This window comes from Antechinus flavipes, chromosome 1 (assembly GCF_016432865.1).
Source record: "Antechinus flavipes isolate AdamAnt ecotype Samford, QLD, Australia chromosome 1, AdamAnt_v2, whole genome shotgun sequence".
In the NCBI taxonomy this organism is placed as follows: domain Eukaryota; kingdom Metazoa; phylum Chordata; class Mammalia; order Dasyuromorphia; family Dasyuridae; genus Antechinus; species Antechinus flavipes.
In genome coordinates this window covers 189,848,188-189,860,729 of record NC_067398.1, presented here as the reverse complement: position 1 = coordinate 189,860,729, position 12,542 = coordinate 189,848,188, and positions in this window count along the sequence as shown.

Below are 12,542 nucleotides of genomic sequence, written 5' to 3'. Positions count from 1 at the left end.
CTTCCCTCACTGCCTAAGATGATTAGTAATTTGATGTGGATTATATATGTGCATTCATGTAAAACATATTTCCATATTGGTCGTTCTATAAAAAGAAGAAACAGAACAAAAGGAAACAACGTGAAAAAAAATTTTTTTAAAGCTTCTATAAACATGTTTTGTACATGTTGGTACTTCCCCCTTTTTTAATTATCTTTTTGGGATATAGCTCACACTAAAATTCTATCAGGTAGCTCTTGAATACTCTTGATCACCAGTGGGATCCACCTAATCTGCTAAAGTTTTTTTTTTTCCTTCATCTTTTTAAAAAATTATGTTGATATCAAGGAATCATATGGGCTACTCATTTTCTTTCTTGTTTTCTTGCTACCTGGTCGGCTCACCAGATGTTGGGATAATATATTTCTGGAACTATCTTTTGCACCAATTCTTATACGTATCATTATTAGTAATAAATAACAACTTATTTATGTATGTCATGTATCTTCCATTTTCCTTTTGGGTAACCTTCAATTGAAGCTATTCAGAAATTATTATGATTTTTGATTTACAGTCATTTTCTATAACTTAAAGAATATCTAATTATGTTAAAAAGAAGAGATTTTTAAGTCAGGAAAAAGTTTGGAATCAAATAAAATCTTTCTCAGTTTGGATGATGAATAGTTTCATAGTACTCTGGTGATAGATACAATAAACATAGGGTCAAACATAAGTAATAACATCTGGAGGTCCTGACTAAAAATAGGAAATTCCATTGAACTAATCCCTTATAATAGAGGTCTATGCTTTGTATAAATTATTATCAGACATATGAATACATTGGCATTAGGAACTACTCATGAATAAAATCTCTCAATACAGATAGCACCCACCTTCTATGAAAGTTTAAATCTCAGGGAGTTTACTCTGCAGACCTGAAGTACTGAGAAATTCAGTGATTTGCCCAAGGTCACACAACCTGCATCTCTGTGAAGAAGAACTTGAACTCATTTCTTTCTGAATCCAAGATTGGTCATCTCTACATCATTTTCCTCTTATTCTCTTTCTATTTTTCACTTTATATAGCTCAATAATAAAAATAATATTTGCCAATATTATTTTGTGGTTTTTATTATCAAGGAAATTTTTTATGATCTTAATGTACTCACAAGAGAAACCTTATTAGAAGAGAAAACTGAAGTCTTCATGTTTCTCTTAAAATCAGCAAATAAAAAATTCAGTGCCACCTTGTATTTACAACACTTTTTCATAAAATGAATCACCATTAAGAAATAGCATGTAGTGCTAAATAATCTGTGGAAACTTAAGTTTTCCTAGTTTCTTCAAACATGCCTGGAGAATTTATATCGATCATTTTCACAAAGAATTTATAGATGAGAAAATATTTTTCTACTACTGTCATGGTCAAGGAATTAACCACCAACTGAGCAGTATGACATGTAGAAAGAGACTTCAGAAGATACAATCTGCTGTTCTTAAAGCTCTTTCATTGTGACAGAGCTAAAGCTTGTACTCATTTATTTTACAAATACTGACTTCCTGGAGCCAAGATGGCAGAGTGAGCAATAAGTTGCTGTAATTCTTCCATGTTCATCTTTGTGCATCCCTAAAATAGCTCCCCAAGACAGGGGCTGGAGCAGTAGAACCAGCAAGGAGACAGGGAGACACAATCTTTTAGCCCAGGAAATTTGGAAGATTGGAAGGAGAGGTCCATCTTACATGGGGAAGGATTCAATCCTCTCTCACTTCCCTGCATAGCCCAAGAGAGGAAGCTTCCCAGAAAGTCTTACCTCAGCAAACTAGCAGGAGATCCTGAGCTTCAGTGAGGGGCAGAGGGAGGATTCTACCACCAGCATCCTTCCATGCATGTTAGTGAAGCCAGAAAGGTCTGTGGACTTGAGTTCTAGGAATCACCACATGTTTTAGTGTGGCCCTGGCCAGGTAGTCATTCTCCATCAGCCAGACCTCCATCTGTCTCAGCACAAGCCCAACTAAAGAGGTATCATCCGCCAGTCAGATCATTCTGTGCTTTGGTGCAGCCCTGGGTAAACAGGTGTCTCCTAGGGGCCAAACCATCAGGGTAGCCCTGGAGAAACACAGAGAAAACACATCTGGCCTCAGCAAACTCCAGAGACCACTGCAAGGAACCTAGTTTGGCACTGGTAAGTAAGCATACCCCTACAGGCTCCAGAAGTGCCATCCATCTCTTGCCATTGCCTCAGCCAGCATCAGACACAAGGGTCCTCTGTGGATGTAAGGGAATAACAGTGAAGTACTGGGTAAATAGACAGGACCATTTCCCCTTTAAAATCACATGAAAACAAGCCCTTCAACAGAGTCAAAAGGAATGAGACCACACGCTAGGTCACAGTAGATTGGAAAGACTTCAAGAAAGGTCAGTTTCACAGGGATGGCCAATGAGAAGGTCTTAATCACAGCAGATCAGCAACTGATACCCCTAGTCCTAGAACAGGAGCAGAGCACATCAGTGGGACAACCTCCAGTCCCAGGAAAGAAGGCAAATTGCCAGCCTAGGAAACCATCCCTGGAGAGAGAAGTTAGAGCTACTTCATGCTGTATTCAAGACACCAAACACAAAGAGCCTAGGTGCTAAAAGTCAAGGTTCAGAACCACACCAAACATTTCTGACAATATCTCCTGTACCCCAGGAGCAAAACTCCAGGTTAAAAGTCACAAAATAGAAAAAAAGAAAGAAAATGAGCAAGAAACAGAAAAAAACCTTAATTATAAAAAGCTACCATGTTGCCAGGGAACACCAAAACACCAACACAGATGAGAACAAAATGCCTACATAGGAAATCTCAAAGGGCAATATGAATTGGTCTTAAGTCCAAAGAAGCCTCTTGGAAGCACTCATAACATATCTTAAAAGGCAAATAAGAGAGGTAGAAGAAAAGTTGGGGAAAGAAGCAATAGGTATTCAAAAGATAATCAACAGTTTGGGAAAGCAAAGACAAAAAATTGACTGAACAAAATAATTTCTTAAAACATACAATTGGCCAAATGCAAAAAAAAAAAATCCACTGAAGAAAACAAAACTTTGAAAATTAGAATTACTCAAATGGGGAAAGAGATATAAAAGCTAATTGAAGAAAATCATACACTAAAAACTAGAACTGGATAATGGAAGCTAATGACTTTATAAGACATCAAGAATCAGTTAAACAAACTTAAAAAAAAAAAGAAAAAATGGAAGAAAATACCAAATACCTCATTGGAAAAAATGGCAGATCTGGAAAATAGATCCAGGAAAGATAATTTAAAAATTATTGGTCTACCTAAAGACCACAACCCCCAAAAGCATCTGAATAACATACTTCAAGATGTCATCAAAAAAACCTGCCTTGATATATTAGAACCAGTAGAGGAAAAAGTCATTTAAAAAAATCCATTGAACACCTCTGGAAAGAGATGTCACAAGAAAAACTCCCAGAAACCTTGTTACAAAACTCCAGAACTATAATCTCAAGAAAAAAAATACTGCAAGCTATCAGGGGAAAAAAAACAAGAACAGCAGAAAACACCCCAACAATTCAAGTATCAAAGAACAAGAGTCAGGATTACCCAGGACCTAGCAGTGTCTACAATAAAGATTGGAACATCTGGAACACTATATTCTAAAAGGCAAAGAATGTGGGATTACAACCAAGAATCAAATACCCAATGAAACTGAACATCATCTTTCAGGGGAGGAGATGATTCTTCAAAGAAGTAAGGAACTTTTGATCTTTTCTATTGAGGAAAAAAAAAGAATTGAATGGAAAATTTGATCTTCAAAAACAAGACTAAAGAGAAGTCTTGAAAGGTAAACAGGAAAAGAAAAATGACTGTATTAGGGTATAAAAACCTCACAATCAAATGTAGAAAGGCAGAAATAGCAAATTCTCCCTATTCAGATTAAAATGCAATAAAAGTTACATTCAATAAAGGGTCAGAAAAAATAGACTAGAAACCAATTAGAAATTAAATAATATAATTCTAAAGAATGAGTGGGTCAAACAAAAAAGTCACAGAAACAATCAATAATTTCATCCAAGAGAACAACAGTAATAAGACAATATACCAAAACCTATGCAACCAAAGCAATTCTTAGGGGAAATTTTACAGTTACATAAATATAATAGAGAAAAAGGAGATTAATGAATTGGACATGCAACTAAAAACCTAGATTTAAAAAAAAATCAAAAAAGCTCCAATTAAATAACAAATTAGAAATTCTGAAATTCGAAGCAGAGGTTAATAAAAAATGAAAGTAAGAAAGCTATCGAACTAATTAATAAATCTAAGCATTGATTTTATGAGAAAAAACAAAATAGATTGGTTAATTTAATTAGAGAAGGGAAAGAAAAAGACAAATTATCAGCATCAAAAATGAAAAGAGTGAATTTACTACCAATGAAGAGGAAATTATAGTAATAATCAGGAACTAATTTACCCAACTGTAGGTCAACAAATCTGACAATCTAATGAAAAAGAATGAATATTTACAAAACATATAAATTGCCCAGATTAACAAAAGAGGAAATAAATTACTTAAATGACCCTATTTTAGGAAAGAAATTAAACAAGCCATCAATAAGCTGCTTAAAAAATATATTCAAGGCCAGATGAATTTATGAGAGAATTCTACCAAACATTTAAAGAGCAATTAATCCCAATACTATGAAAACTATTTTGAAAAATAGTTGAAGGAGTCCTTTAAACACTTTTTATGATAGAAACATGGTGCTGATACCTCAAAATAGGAAGAGCTAAAACAGAAAAAAAGAAATTTAGACCAACTTGCCTAATAAATTTTAATGCAAAAATTCTGAATAACATGCTAGCACAGTAATGATAACATTATATCACAAGGATTCTGTGACTATCACAGAATTTATACCAGATGGAATTTATACCAGAAATGTTAGTTTTGTTCAATATTAGACAACTATCAATATAATTTACCATATTAATAATAAAGGTTTATCATAACAATTCTTTGTACTTTGTTCTAGAAGAGGACCATGACACCAGGGAAGGGATGCTGTGACTTTGCAAGGGAGTTGGATTTAAGTGAGCAAGGACTGTGCAAGGTCATCTACTTCACTTTCCCCTCCAGAACCATCTGGGGCCAGTGGCCAGATATAGATCAAGATGACTAGAGATGGCCCTGGATATAATGGGAAACTTTTTAAACTGCCTTTTTAAACTAAGATCTTTAATATGTCTCAGTTTAACTAAGGTCACTTAGTGATTAAGCTTGGGTAGTAATTGAGGTAAAGAATCTCTATTTTCATCTAGTACAAAAAAATGTAGATAAATAAATAAATGTTCATATCACTCTGGGAGTAGAGGGGGAAGATGCTCGGGATTTCTGGCCAAAGCAGAAATGATTACTATTTACATTCAATTTGAGTCAATCAGGATCCAAACAATGACCGAGTAAGACTTTGTCTAGAATTTATTAGCAGTCAATTAGAATCAGATTGGCTTAAATCCTGGTCCTTAAGAAAGAAATATAGCCAGTAAATCCCAAGGGTTCAGGGGTTCAAAAGAGAAAAAAAAATACTTTTTAGAATCTGTAGGTAAGAGTATGATACCCTATGTAGTATTCTTTTGTACAATATCAGTAACAACCAACAGAAATCATATGATTATCTCAACAGATGCTGAAAAAGCATTTGACAGAAAACAGCAAACATTCCTATTTAAAAATACTGGAGAGCACAGAAATAAAGGAAGCGTTTCTTCAAATGATAATCAGAGTCTCTAAAACCATCAGCAAGCATTATCTATAATGAGAATAAGCTAGAGCCTTCCCAATAAGATCAAGGTGAAGCAGGGATGACCATTATCACCCCTATTATTCAAATTAGTATTTGAAATGTTAGAGGATAGCAGTAAGAGAAGGAAAAAGTGTGAAGAAATTAGGATAGGAAAAGAGGAAACAAAGTTGTCACTCTTTGCAGATGATATGATACCATGCCTAGAGAATCCTAGAGCATCATCTAAAAATTATTTAGAATAATTAAAAATTTTACCAAAGTTGCAGAATATAAGATAACTCCCATATAAATCATCAACATTTCTTTATTTGACCAAAGAAGCCCAGAAGCAAGAGATAGAGAATTTTCCATTTTAAAACAACTGTAAGCAATATAAAATAATTAAAAGTCTAACTGCCAAGACAAACCTAAAAACTATAAGAAGACAATTACAAAATACTTTTCTCACAAATAAAGTCAGATTTAAACAACTGGAAGAAATGGTAATTGCTCTTGGGTAGGCTGAAAAAATGTAATTAAAATGACAATTCTACCTAAACTAATTTTCTTATTCAATGCCTTAACACTCACACTACCAAAAAAGTAGCTATTAGTCATGGAGTACCACAATCTCTGAAGAATTAAAATCATGAGTCACCCAAAAGTCAATGGAGTTCATGAGTAGTCTGCAATATATTCCAATGAAAAATTATAATTAAAATTGAGATAAAACTAGTCCAATCATGTAGTGTTTAGAAGGGATATCCAAAGAACAACCTTAATGTTCAATTGATGTACTATCAATAGATATAGAGGAGGGCCTTAAAAACACTATGTGGATCCTCTGTGGGAAATAATTTCATACTATGTGAAAGTAGAGAGGTTGTGATTTATACAATTGGATATTAATAAACCTATGTGAGGGCACAAGTCCTTTGAAATATTGGTTAGTTGTTATCAATAATCTCTCAGTAACATTTTTGAGTCCCTTCTATTACCTGAAAGTTTTTTAAACATTTAGAATCCTCTTTTTCATATATTTTCAAAATCAAACTTTCAATGTCCAAGAGATTGTGTATCCTCCTGAATAAATTTATTTTATAATGTACTCATTGCATCCAGATATTATTTATTATTTTAAGTGCCATATCATTTTCATCATATCACATATTGAGATGTTAAAAAGTAAATATAGTAGTTCTTCTGCCATGGATAATTGAAATAGACACATATAAACCTGACAGTGTACATGCTCTCTCTCTCTCTTTTTTTTTCTGTCTTGCATTGTTATCCTCAAAATTTTTTCCCATAGCCATTCTAAGGTTAAAACCAACTTATTTGGGTCTTATTTCAATGCAGACTGTTTATTCTTTCTTATTATTTTGTCTACTTTGGGACAATATTATTCAAAATTTTTAACATGCTTACTAATTATATTTTTAAATGAATTTATAATTTTATTTACAATAATTCCATTGCTATGGGTCAATGTCTTTCAAGCAAAGAAAACAAGCATTTTCTGATTGAAGCACTTTCTACTTTTCAAACTAATTTTAGCGATTGTTTTGTACTTGCTAGACTTCAAGAGAGAATATAGATAATTTATGTTGATTTTTGTCTATTATATATTGTCCCCATTTTATCATAAATAGCTTATTTATATAGGTCAGACTAAAGTTGACATAACTGCCAATAATGTCTTTTTTTTTTTTCTGTCTTCTGGTTTGGTGTTGATTTTGAATTTTCCTCTAATTGATGGTATAATTGCATACTGACAGCTGTTTCAGAAATGACTCATAAACTTGTAAATACTTTCTTGTCTAGTTAAACACAAACAATTTCTTTTTTTGATATTGTCTGGTGTCTGCTATGTCCAATAACTATGAATTCTCTTCTGGAATAATATATCCATTTTACAGATTCAGGAGGCTTCTGTGAAGTGGGCTTTTTTACAACATTATCCCTTGCACTTGTTTCTGTTCCGATTTTTCCCCTCTCTCCCTCCACCCCCCTCCCCTAAATGGCAAGCAGTCTATATATGTTAATATCCTATCCTAGCATATATAGCAATATATCCTAGATACAATATATGTGCACAGAACCGAACAGTTCTCTTGTTGCACAGGTAGAATTGGATTCAGAAGGTATAAATAACCCGGGAAGAAAAATAAAAATGCAAACAGTTTTACATTCATTTCCCAGTGTTCTTTCTTTGAGTGTAGCTGCTTCTGTCCATCATTGATCAATTAAAACTGAGTTAGATCTTCTCTTTGTCAAAGAAATCCACTTCCATCAGAATATATCCTCATACAGTATGGTTGTTGAGGTATATAATGACCTCCTGGTTCTGCTCATTTCACTTAGCATCAGTTCATGTAAGTCTCTCCAAGCCTCTCTGTATTCATCCCACTGGTCATTTCTTACAGAACAATAGTATTCCATAACATTCATATACAACAATTTACCCAAACACTCTCCAACTGATGGGCATCTATTCAGTTTCCAATTTCTAGACACTACAAACAGGGCTGCCACAAACATTTTGGCACATACAGGTCCCTTTCCCTTCTTTAGTATCTCTTTGGGGTATAAGCCCAGTAGTAGCACTGTTGGATCAAAGGGTATGCACAGTTTGATAACTTTTTGGGCATAATTCCAGATTGCTCTCCAGAATGGTTGGATTTGTTCACAACTCCACCAACAATGCATCAGTGTTCCAGTTTTCCCGCATCCCCTCCAACATTCATCATTATTTTTTCCTGTCATCTGTCTTTTTCATTTCTTAACCATAAACCATGTTTTTCAACATATTTTTGCCCATTATATTCATTCAGTACAACCATCTTTTCCTATTGCCACCTTCACATTGAAATCATCAATTATTACTATATATTTTTATTTGGTTTGTAGAATCTTACCAACTTCTTTATAGCAATCTCTACTTCTTCATTATTTTTGAAATATTCTATTACATAAGCTATAATTAGTTTTAATGGTGATATTTCTGTTTATTGCCATTTTGTGGACTGACAAGTAAGATTACCAAATGTTTTTGAACTGTTACTTTTAGCCTTTGGACTAAGTCAGCTTTTAAAAATCCATTAGTTTGTACTCAAAGGAGCACCATCTGTCTATTAAGCTACAAGTTCCTTAAGTTTTTGCCTATTTATTATGGGAATTCAATAATGATGAGGTTCAGTTCTTCCAGTAATATGTCAATTCATTTTACACTAAATTAAAATATCATATTTAGAATGACAGCTATTAAATTCAGTCTGTATAAATATTCTAGCCTAGGTAATTTGTAGTAACACTTGTATTTTTCTTTATTATTCCACCACTATCTGTTGGAATCTTTATGATTGATCTGATCTTACAAAATGTTTTGGGCCAGAACCTGAAACAAGGTACTATGTAGAACTAATTGATACAATGCTTGTGTTCATACCTTGAGAAAGCTCATATAAGCAAGAAGTATTTAAGTACTCATTGGAGTTCACCCGTTTGGGAAATTTCAGGGTTTAGTATGAGATATCTGAATTCACACCTCCCTTGAAGCTCTTAGGGCCAGAGAGCACGCTGGGAGATATCTCACAATCCCACTCTCTCATATATAAGAAACAGACAGAGGCTCTCAGACAGAATTAAACTGAATTACATGGAGAGGGGAGCGTCAAGTCAGAAGAAGCTACGAATCGAGAGTTCAGCTGAATTTAGATTGAGAGGGGAGCATCAAGTGAGTTCAGCCAGAAGTCCTCTCTGAGTGAGGAGTTTTACTTCGGAACATTGACTGGGGTCGGAGAGGAGCACTCTGGGAGATTGAGAGCCAGAAGCCCTCTCTCAGAGGCAAGACAGAGTCACCTTTGTGCTGGCTGGGCTGAAGGACAAACCTTTGGATTTGGAGACATTCGGAGGGAGCTCTTGGAACCAAGCAGAGAGATAGGCCTCTAAGCTAACCGGACTATATTGGAGACAATAAAAGATCTGAACTTTTATCACCTGGCTGCGTTTTGAGGTGATTATTACTTTCAACTGCAACTAAGGCTGCCTCCAGAAAACTTCCCTGAGAAACCTGCCTTCTTCCAGAGAGAATCATTTTTATATTATATTTTAAAGAAGAAAAACACCAACAACTAGCCCTGAAGAAGTAGAGAGACACAGACCTAAATTCCATTTGTATATGTATGTGTGTCTGTGTGTGTATATGTATGTGGGTCTGTGTATGTATCTGTGTTTTGTTGTTATTATTTTCATTTCTTGATTTACCATGGTGAATGAATTTATATGTAGTTTCTCACCCACCTGAGATTCTCACTTATGTGGTTATCTTGGCTTGTCCTCAAACATCAGATTGAATTTTATTGAGCTCATATTTGAAGATTTTCTATTATACCGATACTGCAATAGGCTTGTATATGTCAACTCACTGTCCCTTCAAGAAGTCTTGGAGTAGGACCTTCATTCTCAATACCTCCAAAAAAGTCATAAAAGATTTAAATTTAGGAACATCAATTTATACAGTGAATATAAGAGAGAGAGAGAGTAAAATCTGTGGTATCTGAAATGTTTGAGTAAAGATCTTGACTTCACATTATTTTAACAAACACAAATCCAAATTGAGTCCTGTAGAAATAAGGGGGGAAATAACTCTATTTCCTAACACACATTTGATCTATATTTTCTTAATAACTAATGAAATAATTGACCATGTCCATTACAATGTTGAGCTGATTAGACGTCAATAGGGATCCTTCTAGTACCAATAAGGAGTTAGTAGGGAGGAATAAGCCTCTGCTTCTTAATTTTTTATTTTTTTACTTTTTTAAGAAGCACATATTTTTAATCATTCCTTTTTACTCCTACTTCTACTGAGGGGGAGCATTTTAATGAATTAGACATTCTTAGAACCATTGCAATTTGAGTCTTTGGCACCAAGTGGCAGCAAGAACCAGATAGAATCTGTCTTCCATCCTATCTGTCTGCCTATCTATCTATCTATCTGATCTATCTATGTATGGCTTAATTTTGAAAGTGCTTTTGCAAGATGCTATTCTTTTTCTTTGTGATTTTCCTAGATGCCCAGTTTTACATTTCAGATTACATTAGTTTTTAAAATTATAAATGCCACTACTCATTTCTTCTTAACAAAGATGAATAGATTTAGCATTGTCACAGTAGTCAAAAAAAATTCTCCACTTTGTCTAAACATAAACCTTTTCTTTTTGTGGTTTGCCCAGTAAAGTGATATTACTTGATTACATCTTTGACTGTTTCATAGAATCATAGAATTATATCTGTAGAATCTAAATAGAACACATTTAGTTCATTTTTTCTAATTTTACAGATTAAAAAAAAAAAGCAGACCTGAAGGACTTTAGTGACTTAATCAGTGTTATACAGATAATGGCAGAGCTAGGGTTTGAACCTAATTCCTTTATAAGAAAAATTAATGATCTCACTTCAGACCCTACTGTTTAATTCTTAACTCTCAGTATGACTTGCAAAAGCAATCTTTAATCACTTCTTAAAGCGTCAACAAAAATGATACTCTATTTCCATGATTTTCTATTCTCTTTCATATATTCACAGGCTCATAGAATGTCCCTATAAATTACCTACTTTACCCTTATTATTTTAGAATCAAAGATTTAATAATAATGTACAAATTTATTAATGTTTAATAAGAATGCATTTAATAAGGATCTATTATTTAGTAAAAATTTATATCTTCATGGTAAGAATTGTCCTAGTTACTGGAAACAATGAAGACAAAAAAAGTTGTAACTGTCCCCAAAGAATTTACATTCTTGTGGAAGAAAAACACAAACTAGGATTTAAATTAAAGTGCCATGAATCTTAGAATGAGGAAATTTAGACCCACAGAGGAAGGATGGTATTTAAGACCATCATAATTTGTAAGATGTTTAAGATTTAAGAACTGGATTTAGTATCCAGACATGTAAATGGTAACATACAACCTTTTTTTTTTTTAATGCACCATTCAAAAATTGGGAAGTAACAAAACTGACACCGATAAATCATTTCATTTGAGCCTTGAAACAACTCTAAACTACTATTACTTGTCATGTTTTAAAAGGAGGAAATTGAAGTTAACATCACAGAAATGGCAAATGATAGACGCTAGATTTTGATTTGAGATCTATTCTGGCTTTAGGTCTAATCCCCTAATTACTAGATTATTATACTGCCTTCCCATTAGTCTAAATATTGTTATTGCTAGTTGAAAATTATAAATCTAAAGCAGAAATAAGCATATATTTGATATTTGGAATTATTCAAGAAAAATAATTAGGTTTTTATAATTGATAATATTATTTTTAGGCATATACTTCAAAGAAATCAAATATATAGGAAAAAAGTCATCTTCTTGTTTATTGGCAGCTTCCTGGATTTTCAGTACATAAACTGTTGAATTGTGTTCTGTTTCATGGAAATTTTAAGGTACCACAATCTAGATTTACAAGGATTCTGAGATATTCCTGATTCAGACTAATATCAAGGTAGTTTAGGTTTAACATTGAACAAAAAAGAATATGTCTGTATATTAGTCAACAGTTAGGAAAGAGATTGACTTAGATGTAGCAAGAGTAGGCTATTCAACAAAAATGGGCATTGAGAACCCTTTGATTTGATTTGACTCAATAAATCTCTCCTCATGATTCACTAGCCCTCCCTCTATTTTCCACACTTCTTTCTCATTACTCTGCATTCACCTCCACCTCTCTATTTCTACTTTATACAGTAACAATTTAA